This window comes from Cryptomeria japonica, chromosome 10, assembly GCF_030272615.1.
Source record: "Cryptomeria japonica chromosome 10, Sugi_1.0, whole genome shotgun sequence".
In the NCBI taxonomy this organism is placed as follows: Eukaryota; Viridiplantae; Streptophyta; class Pinopsida; order Cupressales; family Cupressaceae; genus Cryptomeria; species Cryptomeria japonica.
This window is the reverse complement of record NC_081414.1, coordinates 726,184,281-726,197,641: the sequence shown is the minus strand read 5'-3', so window position 1 is coordinate 726,197,641 and position 13,361 is coordinate 726,184,281.

Genomic DNA, 13,361 nt, shown 5'->3' with positions numbered 1-13,361 from the left:
AACAAGAGTGAAAATATATAGAATGCAAGAGACCAAAATGATTGATATGAAAATAAAAGAAGAATATTTACAAGAGGATCTCGAAGGGAATAATTTAGAGAAACATTTTTCATGGAGAAGGACAAATATCTTATGACTACCATAAAAATAAAGGAGGGTGAAATAGAAGACCAAGGGGAAATGTTAGAGTTTTCATGTAAATGAGGATGCTAGATCTAAGAATTTAGAAGCAGCAAAATGAGGAGAAACCATTGTTGTTAGAAGAACCTTGTTGAAAGATGAAGGAAAAGAAGAAAAAACTCAAAGGAATAGTTTACTTGTAAAAAGGTGCAATTGAAGAGGTAGGTGTTGTATTGTACTCATTGGTAGTGGGGGTATTGATATTCCATTTTCTAAAGAGAGGGTTAGAAAGCTAAATATGAAAATATTTGTCATGTCTCCTTTTATAAAGTAGTGATTAATAAGAATAGTAAGTTGATTGTGACAGGATACATTGAAAAAAATATTTATTTAATTTCAGACTTCCCAAGATCACTTTAGATGCTTTGGATAAATAAATATTAAATTTAATTTGAACCATTGTTGTCATCTAATATGTGTTGAGAAACAAGGTGAAGAAAGCTTTCAATATTAAATTTTCTATATGATTACAAATATAAAAAAGATTATTAAGTATGAAAATAAATAAGAAATAAATATGTGATTGCACCATTCATACCAACACAGACATCAAATTTACCTGGATAAACCCTTTCAAGATAGAAAAATCCACTAGAGAATGAAGGCAAGTATATTACTAATATTCAAAGGAGAGACTACAAAAATAGTAAACCACTTTATTTCTCCAACTAAACTAGAAATATACTTGAAAATCTCAAAGAAACATGTGATTAAACAAACATTCCTTGGCTCCAATGTATATTCAAATATGAGAGGGAAGACCACTACTATTATCCCAAAACAAGGGTCAAAAAAACACTTACAAAAATTAACACCTTGAAAAATGAATAGTCAATAGACATAATAAAATAATAAAACTCTTGATGTGACTCCTTGGATACCAAAACCAAGCTACTTAGATTTTTGATATTCTTAGTGCTCTATAACTCTCAATGATATCTCAGCTCTACGAAAAAGACACCTTTTCTCTTCCCAAACTTGGGCATCTAAATCATGACACTTTATATCTCATATTAGACATGAGAATGAGTATATTTTTTCCATGTTAATCCTTATCACTTCATATTAATCTCTTGAATGTGCAATTAGAATAATCTATAATATACAAATATTAAATATTTTTCTCACATGTCCTAAGGAGAATAAAGACATGTCAATGACTTAAGATTTTCAATGTTATTTTCATCTTATTCTAACATTTTTTCACTTGAAATTATACATTGCAATTACACCCAAGAGATACTTGGTATAAAATTAACTACAGCAATCAAGGCCCATGGCCTTCTTGCTTCAAGAGAACTTTTTTGTGATCACTAAATTGAAAGATAATTTTCTATAATATCAAAAGTGTCAACCTTCTCTATCAAGAAATTACCATTATCAATAATTTCATGCACAAACAGATGCTAAACTATTGGCCTGTTGTCATTGATGTCATGGATCTGATTTGGTCCAACATGCATGCGTTTGATTAAGTCCGGAAATTTGCTTCAATACACGATGTTTCTTTATTATGCAATGTATGTATTTACTTCGTGCAGCTTTGTGGTGCAGTATTTACTCTTACCAGAAGGTGTCTTGGGTCCAGTCCCATCTAGATGCGATGAGAGCAGATTCTTTAAGATGTCTTTGCATCCGGTCCTATCCACATATGTTAAAGGCTTGTTCTACAAGGCATTTTATGAATCAAGTTAGAAGCCGACAGCGCATGAAGATATTTTATTAGTGTGTGGATTAAATATTTGTACAAACAAGGATTAGATATTAAACTTAAAAGCAAGTTAATTAGCAACAAATTAAACTTGTATCATCTCATATGTTGTTGTTGACATTAACTACGCAAAATAAATAACCAATATTGTGCTTCCCATATATTCTAAAATATAAGCTTCTACGTACAAAACATAACAACAGGAGAATTTTCCAAATTGAGACTCATAGTAATCGACTCTAAAATACAAAATATGGATCTTCATTTTTGCATGTCACCACAACATAGTTATGGTGCGGAAGGAAGCATAGACTATTTCCTATTCTCATAGATTACAGAAATTTTGTTAACTAAACAACTAAACTGTTCATAACCATTCGTAATATCCATCTAGCTATTGAAATTAAAAGTGAAAATTGATTCAAACTAACTTGGTCAAGTTTCCTTGATCATCCTACTCATAGATGACCGTTCGTAATACCCATCTAGCTGTTCAAATTAAAAGTGGAAATTTATTCAGACTAACATAGTCAAGTTTCTTTGATCAGCCTACTCATAGATGATGGAAACTTTTTAAAATGGTGGTTCCAAAGTGTTTAGAGATACCAACAAATTACAAGAACAATCGATTAGGAAATACAAGAAATTCTTGTTACTAGATAATTTTTATATCCACGTGATGTACTAACCGAAAAAAAGATGTCATCTAGTTTGAGTGTAAATAAAAGATATTCATCCAAAGGCTTAGTCATTTATAATTCCATGGTGGATAAGGCTTACTCACTTGATGCTTTAATGGTAGCCAAGACCATTGCTTATCCTAATTCTACCAAAACTAAATTCCCATCAAAATTGAACTCTACAAATATGGTGGATTTACTTTAGTTGATTTGTGATAGAGGTATTATGGTAAACGATTCAATTCATACAAATATAATAGAGAAAATCAACGTTATCTAACGGCTATGACTGCGATATACTATGCATGGTCTTGAAAACTAAACTCTATAAAAACACTAAGAACTAATATAAATCTCGATATCTTAAATTAGATTTAAGATTGCCTTCGGCATATTGTTTGTGCTAGGTAAGTGAGATTTAATCCGTGTACTATTAGACTACACATGCTAAACAGATTTTAAAGTTGAGATAATTTTTTTCTATATCTATCCCTACATATACTGTGTGCGTTAGCATGTAAAATTAGCTTGAAACATTTAATTTTACACTAAAATCGCAAGAAATTATATTCACAAATAAGATCTTCCTTTACTAAACTGACCCAATTTAAGAGATAAATAATTGAACTCTAATAAGTACTGATTTATTCCTTCCTGGTTTTTGGTTTTCTCCTCCTCTCCACATTTAAATTCCTCCCTCTTCACATCTTCTCACTATAGTGACTTTCTTTCCCTTCTGAAAAGCAACCTATAAAAGCTTCTTTTCTCTAGAGTTTTTCTTGCCCATTCGTAAGAATATGTTTTCATTTCTAGCTCAAAGTGAATTGTATCCCATCTACCACTACCATCTGACATCAGATAGCCTCCCCCAAAATAACATTTAAATTATTTTCCTTTGCCAAGTGGCATATTAAAAGTTCACGTTGTTCCAATGATACCAATACTTCTTGCTAGAGATAAGATACGTTGCAGAAACGCAATCACCTTTATGCCAAGTATTAAATTCAATATATATGTCATATGTATGAAAATAGAAAGAAAATAATTATATGTGGGCATATGCATGTTTGACTGATTGTCTTCCTTTAAGGAAAGTAGATGCTTCTCCTTGTGTGTGTTTGGGCTATCATTCTAAAAAAGGGAGTCAATTAAGGGTAAACATTGAAGTTTAATTCACTTCTCAAGAAAAACTAGATATTTTAAGTGTTTTGGTCAAAGCTACATATTCATTGTTGTGGAAATTATGAATTTCTCAAAATGTACAAACGGCTATAAACCTTTATGAGAGAGATATAATTCACCAATAGATGAATGATTGAGATTGAGATGAATATATTGTACAATAAGCTCTCCTTATAAAGGCAAGAGTGAAATGCAAGGAACAATGAGGTGCAAGGGTAGGTACAACCACCCGACACAAAATACTAGATGTAGGAACTAATAAAATAATATTATTCTTACCTAACACCTAGCAACTAATAAGTTGCCTAATTAAACCTAAGCATGTGAGTAGAAAATAATTTACTCCAACACCCTGCCTTAAGTGCAACTTAGGGAGAAGATTATTATGCAATATGAGCAAGATTCAAGATGGGTCCCAACTACTAGGCCATGTTAGGTACCCATGTAAAATGCAAATGAAATGAAATGCAATCTCCCATAAAGTGGGGAAAAGGAGAAAATCACATGGGAAAAAAATCCTCTCCAAAAGAGAGAAAGAAAACAAGAAAAACATGATGCATGAAGGACTTAAGATCCCCAAAGATCTACATACATCATGTATATATAGTAAAGTATCCCCCCATAGGAAGTAAGAAGAGAGACATAATATCCCCACATAATGATGAAGCTCCAATGTCGATGAAGTATGCTTGGAAACAAAAGATGACCCATTGTATACAAGAAACACATCTTCCCTTGGGAAGAAACAAGTACATCAAATGAAGAAACCATGCCACGTCCAACTGAAAGGAGGAAGGAAGACTCCAAATTTGAATCTCTAAAAACTGAATAGGAGCTTCCAAGCTCAAAGAATCCATCACACAAGCATGATCAAACTGAACCATGAAATGTGACAAATCAAGTGAAGGAGGAGACTCAAGAATTTCAATCTCCAAAGAAGATGAAGAGGAATCTCCAACTAGGATAAGACTGTCATCAAAGAGAAGAGAAACCCCCTCAAGTGTATCTCCCAAATCTACAATATGAAACTCAACAAACATATCTAAAATGCCATCCATGTACTTATCCCATACTACAATATCTGAAATACTTTGATCATCCTATTGAATAGTAGCACTCAAGTCCAAAGAAGTAGGAGATGGAGGAGTAAGAATCTCAACACTCATCTCAACAAGACAATGATTCAAGTGTCTAAACTTCTCCTCACAAACATGATTCACCCTTCATGGATGTGTGTGCACGTCAGGAACATCATCATCATAAGAAAAATGGGAAAAGGAGTACAATCTAGATCCACAACTCTTGTTGCTATGACATCTCTAGTCTCCATGTCCCTAATGTAGACATAATCAGGAGTGAACTCCACTATCTTACCTTGTGCCCCATGAATAATTTGATAAATTGAAAGGAGGTTAGTGGTCAAGGATGGTACACAAAGAACATCATTAAATTTCTCATCTCCCATATCAATATAACATGTCCCACAAACCTTCATGCATGTGTTCTTACCCATCAATATGTTAAGAGAATTGCAAGGATCAAAAGAAAAGAATATATCCATAGAAGATGTCATATGATGAGAGGCAGCTGAATCAAGAAGCCATCACCCATTTTTAGCATGTGTAGTGCCCATGAGTGCATTACCTTTCATCTTATCAATGCTATGTGAAATTTTTGTGGTTCCCCACTGTGTAGATGTAGAAGTTGCTGATGATGAAGAAGGGGAAGAAGAAGAAGGAGACACTAATGAGAGCAACTTGATTTTTTTGTTTAGAAGGAGGTATTATTCTCATCAATGTTCTTAGTATAACACTTATGCTCATCATGTCCTTGTCTTTTACAATAATCAAATTTCATCTTCTTCTTGTTTGATGATTCTTCTATAGAAGAGGTCTTGGACTCAGGAGTATGCTTGAAAGGAGAATCCTTTTCTTCTTCATTAGACTTGGGATCTTTATGTTGCTTCTTTCCTTTGCCACTTGAAACCTTTGGAGTGGAGTAATTTACAAGAAGTTCTTGATGCTTTGGAGGCTTCAATGTACCCATGTGTGCTAACTTTGCTTGTTTCCTTGTGAGTTGAATTGCAAATTCATCAAGAGAAGGCATTTTTTGTGCACTACCAAGATCATCCATAGTAGCATAAAATGTAGAAACAAAAACTTAATAATCAGGTCCAAGCTTAGAAAGAATAGAAAGAATCAATTGTTCATCCAATTTAGTTACCCCACAATTAGATAACTCAAATCTAAGAGAATTGAGCTTAGAGAAAAAGTCTTTGATATTGTCAAAATCACAAGTGTTGAAGATATTATAGCTATGGTCAGATTACTAAGATCTATTTGTATATATATGTGGACATATGCCTTGCATATATTCACATATATATAAAAATTGAAGCACAAATCATACCGATGTAAGACTTGGATTAATATCTTCACATCTAAGATGAACTTGAGACATATATGAATCATACTAATAGTTAGTTAGTACTTACTAACTAATCAGATTCACATGAATCAGGTTTAACCATTAAGACATACCATTTGATATTGAAGAGACATAATCGATCATGGATTGATTCTACAATTCATATATAGCCTCATTCGATGGAAGAATGCAATCATCAAAATTGATAAATGACTTGTATTCTTTAGCAGAGATAATCCCGATGAGTCATATATTCACAAGATAAAGTTTGACATTTTATATTCATTTGATATTGCAAATTGATAAAAAAATCTAAGGAATTCTATATCGCAGATCGACATCATATTAAGGGCAATTTATGCTACAGATTGAATATATATTTTCAAGTGTTGGGCATTCATTATTAGTGAATTAATCATCATATCAGACATCACTATATACTTACCCAGGCAAAGTCTATCAGTGATAAGGGTGGACTTGAGCAATATTATATATTAGGCACTGCTTCATATCAGTCAAAGTATAGATAAGTAACTGATTCTATAGTAGTTGCAAATCATCTACTACATTCTTTCATATTAGGTTCTAAAGACATCTTTACATACCTGTGATTTGCCTTTCTCTACGTGAGTTGAAAGAAGTTGAAGAATTGAATTTAAAGATACTTACCTACAAATAGAAGATTGAATTTGATTTAGTTCACATCTATCTATATCTATAATAAGTTCAATTTTCATTAACATGGTATAAGAGGCAAGATATAATTTCATCCTAAATTGAAATTGAGTATCTAATGATAACATAATTTCAAGACTAGTCAAATTCCTTCATCAAACATGGCAAGAATGATCAGATTCAAGGATAGATTAGATGGAGCAAATAAATTTTCATCATGGAAGCTAAGAATCACTATGTTTCTAAAGGAAAAAAAAGTATACTCATATGTATATGATAAAATCACCGAACCTAAAGATGAACTGGAAAAATCTTATTGGATAGAAAACAATGAGAAGGCCATGTGATTGATCATAGATGTTGTTCGAGATCATATTGTACCCATCCTATTAATACAAGAAATTGCACATCTCATGATGAAATCACTTGAAAATGCATTTGAAATCAATAATACCAAAAGGACACTCGCACTCAAGAGGCAAATAAACAACACAATCATGAATAAAGATGAAACTATAAATGCTTACTTCATGAGGGTAACAACACTTTGACATCAACTATCTTCAATTGGATGTAAAATTGATGAAAAGGAATTAACCTGCACTGCCTTAAGTGGATTACCTAACTCATGGGAACCTTTTATGCAAGGCCTAAGTGCAAGACCTGAACTTCCTAACTTGGATAGAATAAGATCTGACTATCTTCTAGAAGAAACTAGACCACTCACCAAAGGGAGCAAACAAAAGGGTTTAGATGAAGAAATTCATGTTCTTAACACTAATTCCAACTCTAAGAAGAAGGGAAAGAAGAATAATTTCAAGAGGAAGAGAAAATTTAATGGAAAGGGAAAACCAAGAAAAGATGTCACTCAAATTCAATGCTTCCGATGTGACCAATATGGACACTATTGTGCTAATTTTCCAGATCAAACAAAGAAGAAAGCAACACATGCCAAGGTTGAAAAAACATACTCTCAAGAGGAATCTGAAATGCTCAAATTCTACACAACACTTTCAAATCATTTTTCCAACAAATCCTGCACCTGGGTGATTGATATTGGATCATCCCGACATATCACTGGATATCGAGAAAACATGGAAGATATGGTGGAAGAAACTGATGAGGAAGTTACCATTAGAGATGATTTTGCACATCTAGTGAAAGGAGTGGGGACCTATACAATCAAGTTAGAATCAGGCATAACTATTCTATCGAAGGATGTACTATATGTACTAGAAATTAAAAGGAACCTGATATCCATTTCTACCCTTGAGGATAATGGCTATAGGGTCACCTTCGTGGATGGAAAAGTCTTGGCATGGCCTAAAACATCTGCATTCAATAGAGCTCAAGTTATAGGAAAGAGGTATGGATATCTTTACAAATTAGGCAATGAACCTAAACAATCCATTGTTCATGAAACTACAGACTTGAGTGAAATTTTGCATAGAAGATTAGGGCATTTATATTTTTTGTTCTCTAAACTCTTTAGACAAGATGGTCACAAGATTACCTAAGTTAAACCCCTCACACTGTGGGACCTACAAAGGATGTGCTCTAGGAAAGAATACCAAAGGTTCTTTTCAAAATAGCTTAAGAAAAACCAAAATTACATTGGAACTAATCCACTTAGACTTCTGTGGACCTATGTCTAAACCCTCCATAGGTGGAGCCTTATACTATGTGATTTTTGTGGATGATTTTTCAAGGAGCACTTGGATCTATTTCTTAAAGTGCAAAGAATCAAAATAAATTCTAAATAGATTCAAAGAATTCAAAGCCTTAATAGAAAACTCATCTAGGAAGAAAATAGAACAAATAATGGGAGAGAATATACTTCGGAATTGTTAAAAGAGTTTTGTTCAACCGCGGGGATCAAGAGGGAGTTTATAGTACCTTATAATGCCCAATAAAATGGAGTAGGTGAGAGGAAAAATAGAGCTATTGTGGAAGTAGGAAAATTAATGATGTTTGATCAAAACATAGATACCTCATTCTGGGCAGAAGCATCTCGAACAATAGTTTATATCAAAAAAAGATGTCCACATTCTCATCTTAACAACAAAACTCCAGAGGAAGCATTTACAGGCCGGAAACCAGACATAAGTCATTTAAGAATATTTGGTTGTCTTGTATATATTCATGTTCCAAAAGAGAAGAGAACAAAGTTGGAGCCTTCCAGAAAGAGAGGTATTTTTGTGGGATACAGTGAGACTACAAAGGCTTACAGAATCCACATTCCTAGATAGAGACAAATAGAGCTAAGTCAGGATGTAATATTTGAGGAGGATATTTCCTTCAAAGGGACAAAGAATTATGATGAGTTGGAAATACAAAATCCTCCCTCAAACAAGGAAACATGTTACTTCCCTGAAGTTTTGACAGAAGTTCTTGAAGACACTTCTTATGAAAACCCACCTCAAGCTGAAATTGAGAGGGAGTATCAAGAAGAAAATCCAAATATCAACAAAAAGAAACAACCACTCTGGGCTAGGAAAATAGTAGAGGAAGTAGGAAGCTTTGCGGCATCTGATGGTACATTTAGAGAAAGCAAGAGGCCTCGGAAACTAACTTATGATGCACTGATGAATGAAATCCTAGACTTAGAAACTAGAAGTGTTAGTGAATCCCTAAGGAGTCAATCATGGAAAGATGCCATGACAAAAGAGTACCTATCCATATTGAAAAATGATGTTTGGGACATAGTGTCGAGACATGAAGCAAAATCAGTTTTGTCCTCCAAGTGGTTATTTAAGATTAAACATGTTCCAGATGGTAGGATAGAAAAATAGAAGGCATGGTTTGTTGCTAGAAGTTTCTTATAGAAAGAAGGTATTGAATATGAAGAAACTTTTGCAATAGTAGCTCGATACATCTCAGTTAAAACAATATTAGCCATTGCAGCATCCAAAGGGTGGAAGGTTCATCAAATGGATGTTAAAACTGTTTTCCTAAATGGAATTATTGAAGAAGAGGTTTACTTGGAAAAAACCTGAAGACTTTATAGTTTATGATACCACAACTCATGTGTGCAGACTGAAGAAAGGTCTTTATGGGCTAAAACAGGCTCCTCGAGCCTTGTATGAAATAATTGATAGCTATCTCATGAACTTAGAATTTTCAAAGAATGTTGCAGATCCAAATCTCTATTTTAAGGTTATTAATGGCAAATTTCCGATCCTAATACTTTATGTAGATGATCTCATAATCACAGGTAGGGACCATCTCATTGTCCAATGTAAAAGGGATCTAGCTGCAGAATTTGATATGAAGGATTTGGGACTCTTATACTACTTCCTAGATTTGGAGGTATGGCAGAAACCTGATGGTATTTTCTTGAATCAAGGAAAATACACCATTGATATATTGAGGAAATTTGGAATGATGAATTGTAGACCAATGTCTACACCCATGGAAACAAACTTGCAAAAGTTGAAGGAAGCTACAACTTCTCCAAATTTGTGGATCCTACTCATTATAGATAGATCATTGGATCGCTTATGTATTTGGTTAACACTAGACCTGACATATGCTATGCAGTTAATGTTTTAAGTCGGTTTATGTGTGAACCTCGAGAAATACATCTTGTGGTAGAAAAACATATCATGAGATATCTACAAGGCACTATTAGATATGGCCTTAAATACAAGAAAGTTGATTTTGACTTATATGGATACACAAATTCAGACTGGGGTGGAAGTGTTACTAACCATAAGAGTACTTCTGGATACTATTTCAGTCTAGGATCTACCATGATCTCTTGGACAAGCAAGAAACAATTCTTTGTAGCTCAAAGTTCTACTAAAGAAGAATACATAGCAACCTCTATGGGAGCCTAAGAAGCAGTGTGGCTTAGGAAGTTGATTGTGGGACTATTTGGAAAGCCTCTGAAACCTACAACTCTTCTATGTGACAATCAATGTTATATAAATCTTTCTGAAAATCCAGTATTCCATGATCGATCCAATCATATTGAAATCCCCTATCACTATGTAAGAGACATGGTGGAGAGACATGCTATTCAATTGGAATATGTTAGTACAAGCGATCAAACAAAAGACATTCTCACCAACCCTCTTTCAAGAGATAAAGTGGAGCACTTCAGGAAGAAACTTGGTATGGTTGAAATGTAATTGAGACACGGTCTCAAAATTGTTTTATTTGTACTTATATATATAAAGTTGTTTAATGTGTTGACTCTTTGTTGTCATATGATTTGACTCTATGAATTTAATGGGCATGTCCTCCTGTGTACATTATGGGAAGGTGATGATCTTTCTAATAATGAACACTTGTATTCAGTGTTGTAAGGGGATGACTTTACACTGCTTGCTATCATGATGAATATCATGCTGACTTGATATTTATGGAAACGTCTTGATAGTTCTCATCGTTTGGAATTATTGATACATATCATGTTGACTTGATATCGAGTATGTATCAATATTCCTTATGGATGAATCATGGTGGATATTATGCAGACTTAATATCCATGGATATACCATGATGAGTTATGTCAGTACACATACCATAACCAGGATATTTAAATATCATGTTGACTTGATATCTAATATACTCCTTGATATCACAAATAGTGTGATATCTAAACTTGTTCATACTTATTTAGTCTTCCCTAGCTAAGAGGGAGTGTTGAAGATATTGTAGCTATGGTCAGACTAATGAGATCTCTTTGTATATATGTGTGTGTGTGTGTGTGAACATATGCCTTGCATATATTCACATATATATACAAACTGAAGCATAGAACATACTGATGTAAGCCTTGGATTAATATCTTCACATCTAAGATAAACTTGAGACATATATGAATTAATATCAAATGTTAAGTACTGGAGATGTGATTGAATTATAGTTCGATCCATGTTCGTATTGTTAACATACTAATCGTTAGTTAGTACTTACTAACTAATCTGATTCATATGAATCAGGTTAGTTAGGAACTAACCATTAAGACATACCATTTGATATTGAAGAGACACAACCGATCATGGATCGGCTCTACAATTAATATATAACCTCATTCGATGGAAGAATGCAATCATCGAAATTGATAAATGACTTTTATTCTTCAGCAGAGATAATCCCAGTGATTCATATATTCACAATATATAGTTCGACATTATATATTCATTTGATATTGCAGATTGATAACGATATCCAAGGCATTCTATATCGCAGATCGACATCATATTAAGGTTAGTTTATACTGCAGAATGAATATATATTTGCAAGCATTGGGCATTCACTATTAGTGAATTAATCATCATATCAGACATTACTGTATGCTTACCTGGGCAAGGTCTATCGGTGATCAAGGTGGACTTGAGAAATATTATATATTAGGAACTGCTTCATATCAATCAAAGTACATATAAGTAACTGATTCTATAGTAGTTGCAAATCATCTACTACATTCTTTGATATTAGATTCTAAAGACATCTTTACATACCTGTGATTTTTCTTTCTCTACTTGAGTCTAAAGAAGTTAAAGAACTGAATTTAAAGATACTTACCTGCAAATAGAAGACTGAATTTGATTTAGTTCACATATATCTATATCTATAATAAGTTCAATTTGCATTAACAACAAGGATTTAGACTCATTAGTTCATTCTCCAACTTCAATTTCCTCATCTTATCTAGCTTACCAAAGAGACTCTCTAAGGTAGTCGAAATAGGATTAGGAGTTTTACAAGATGCAACATGATATCTGAGATCAGGAGTGCAGATTCTGGATCATTGCCACGAATGATTCTATGCAACTTCTTTGTTAGCAATAATAACTCCATCTGATTTTTTCACTTATGATAATTATATGAAATTAGGAGTACAACTTTTGACAAATCCATAATGCAATCAAGAGTACAATTGAACAACTGATTACCCCCCAGAACACAAGCAATTAAACCCCTTTGTATTATGTTTGCAAATTTTCAATAATGTGCCCAAGAATACCAATTCAGCAACTGACTGAAATTCAACAATTTACACCAATATTAAGAAAAATAATTACCACGCTATGAATGTGAGATTTATCTTTTTGACGCGCGCCTCAAAACTGCGCATACCATGCTGGGGAACACCAATCAAAACCTTGCACTCGCAGCCTACTCAATACATATAGTCTGCTCAATACATTCAGTCTGCGAACAATAATAGATCTGGTGAAAATAATATGGGCCAACCAGAAATAATGAATAGGGGTTGATGTGGTATATGTGACGCATAAAGAAGCCAACTGACACAAACAACGTCTCATGAGATATAATGAATCGAGTCGCTGCTTCTGAAAATCGCAAGCCTCTACCTACGTGGCAATTACAAATTTTCCCACAAAAATGCACTATCTTATGGCTGCAAATGGTGTTGGCCAAACAATGAAATCAATGTAGATAAAAACCAGCGAAAAACTGTTAAGAGACGTCAAGCACAATGGATGGATACGGCCCCAAATAACTCGGCCACCAAACAAATGATACGTGAG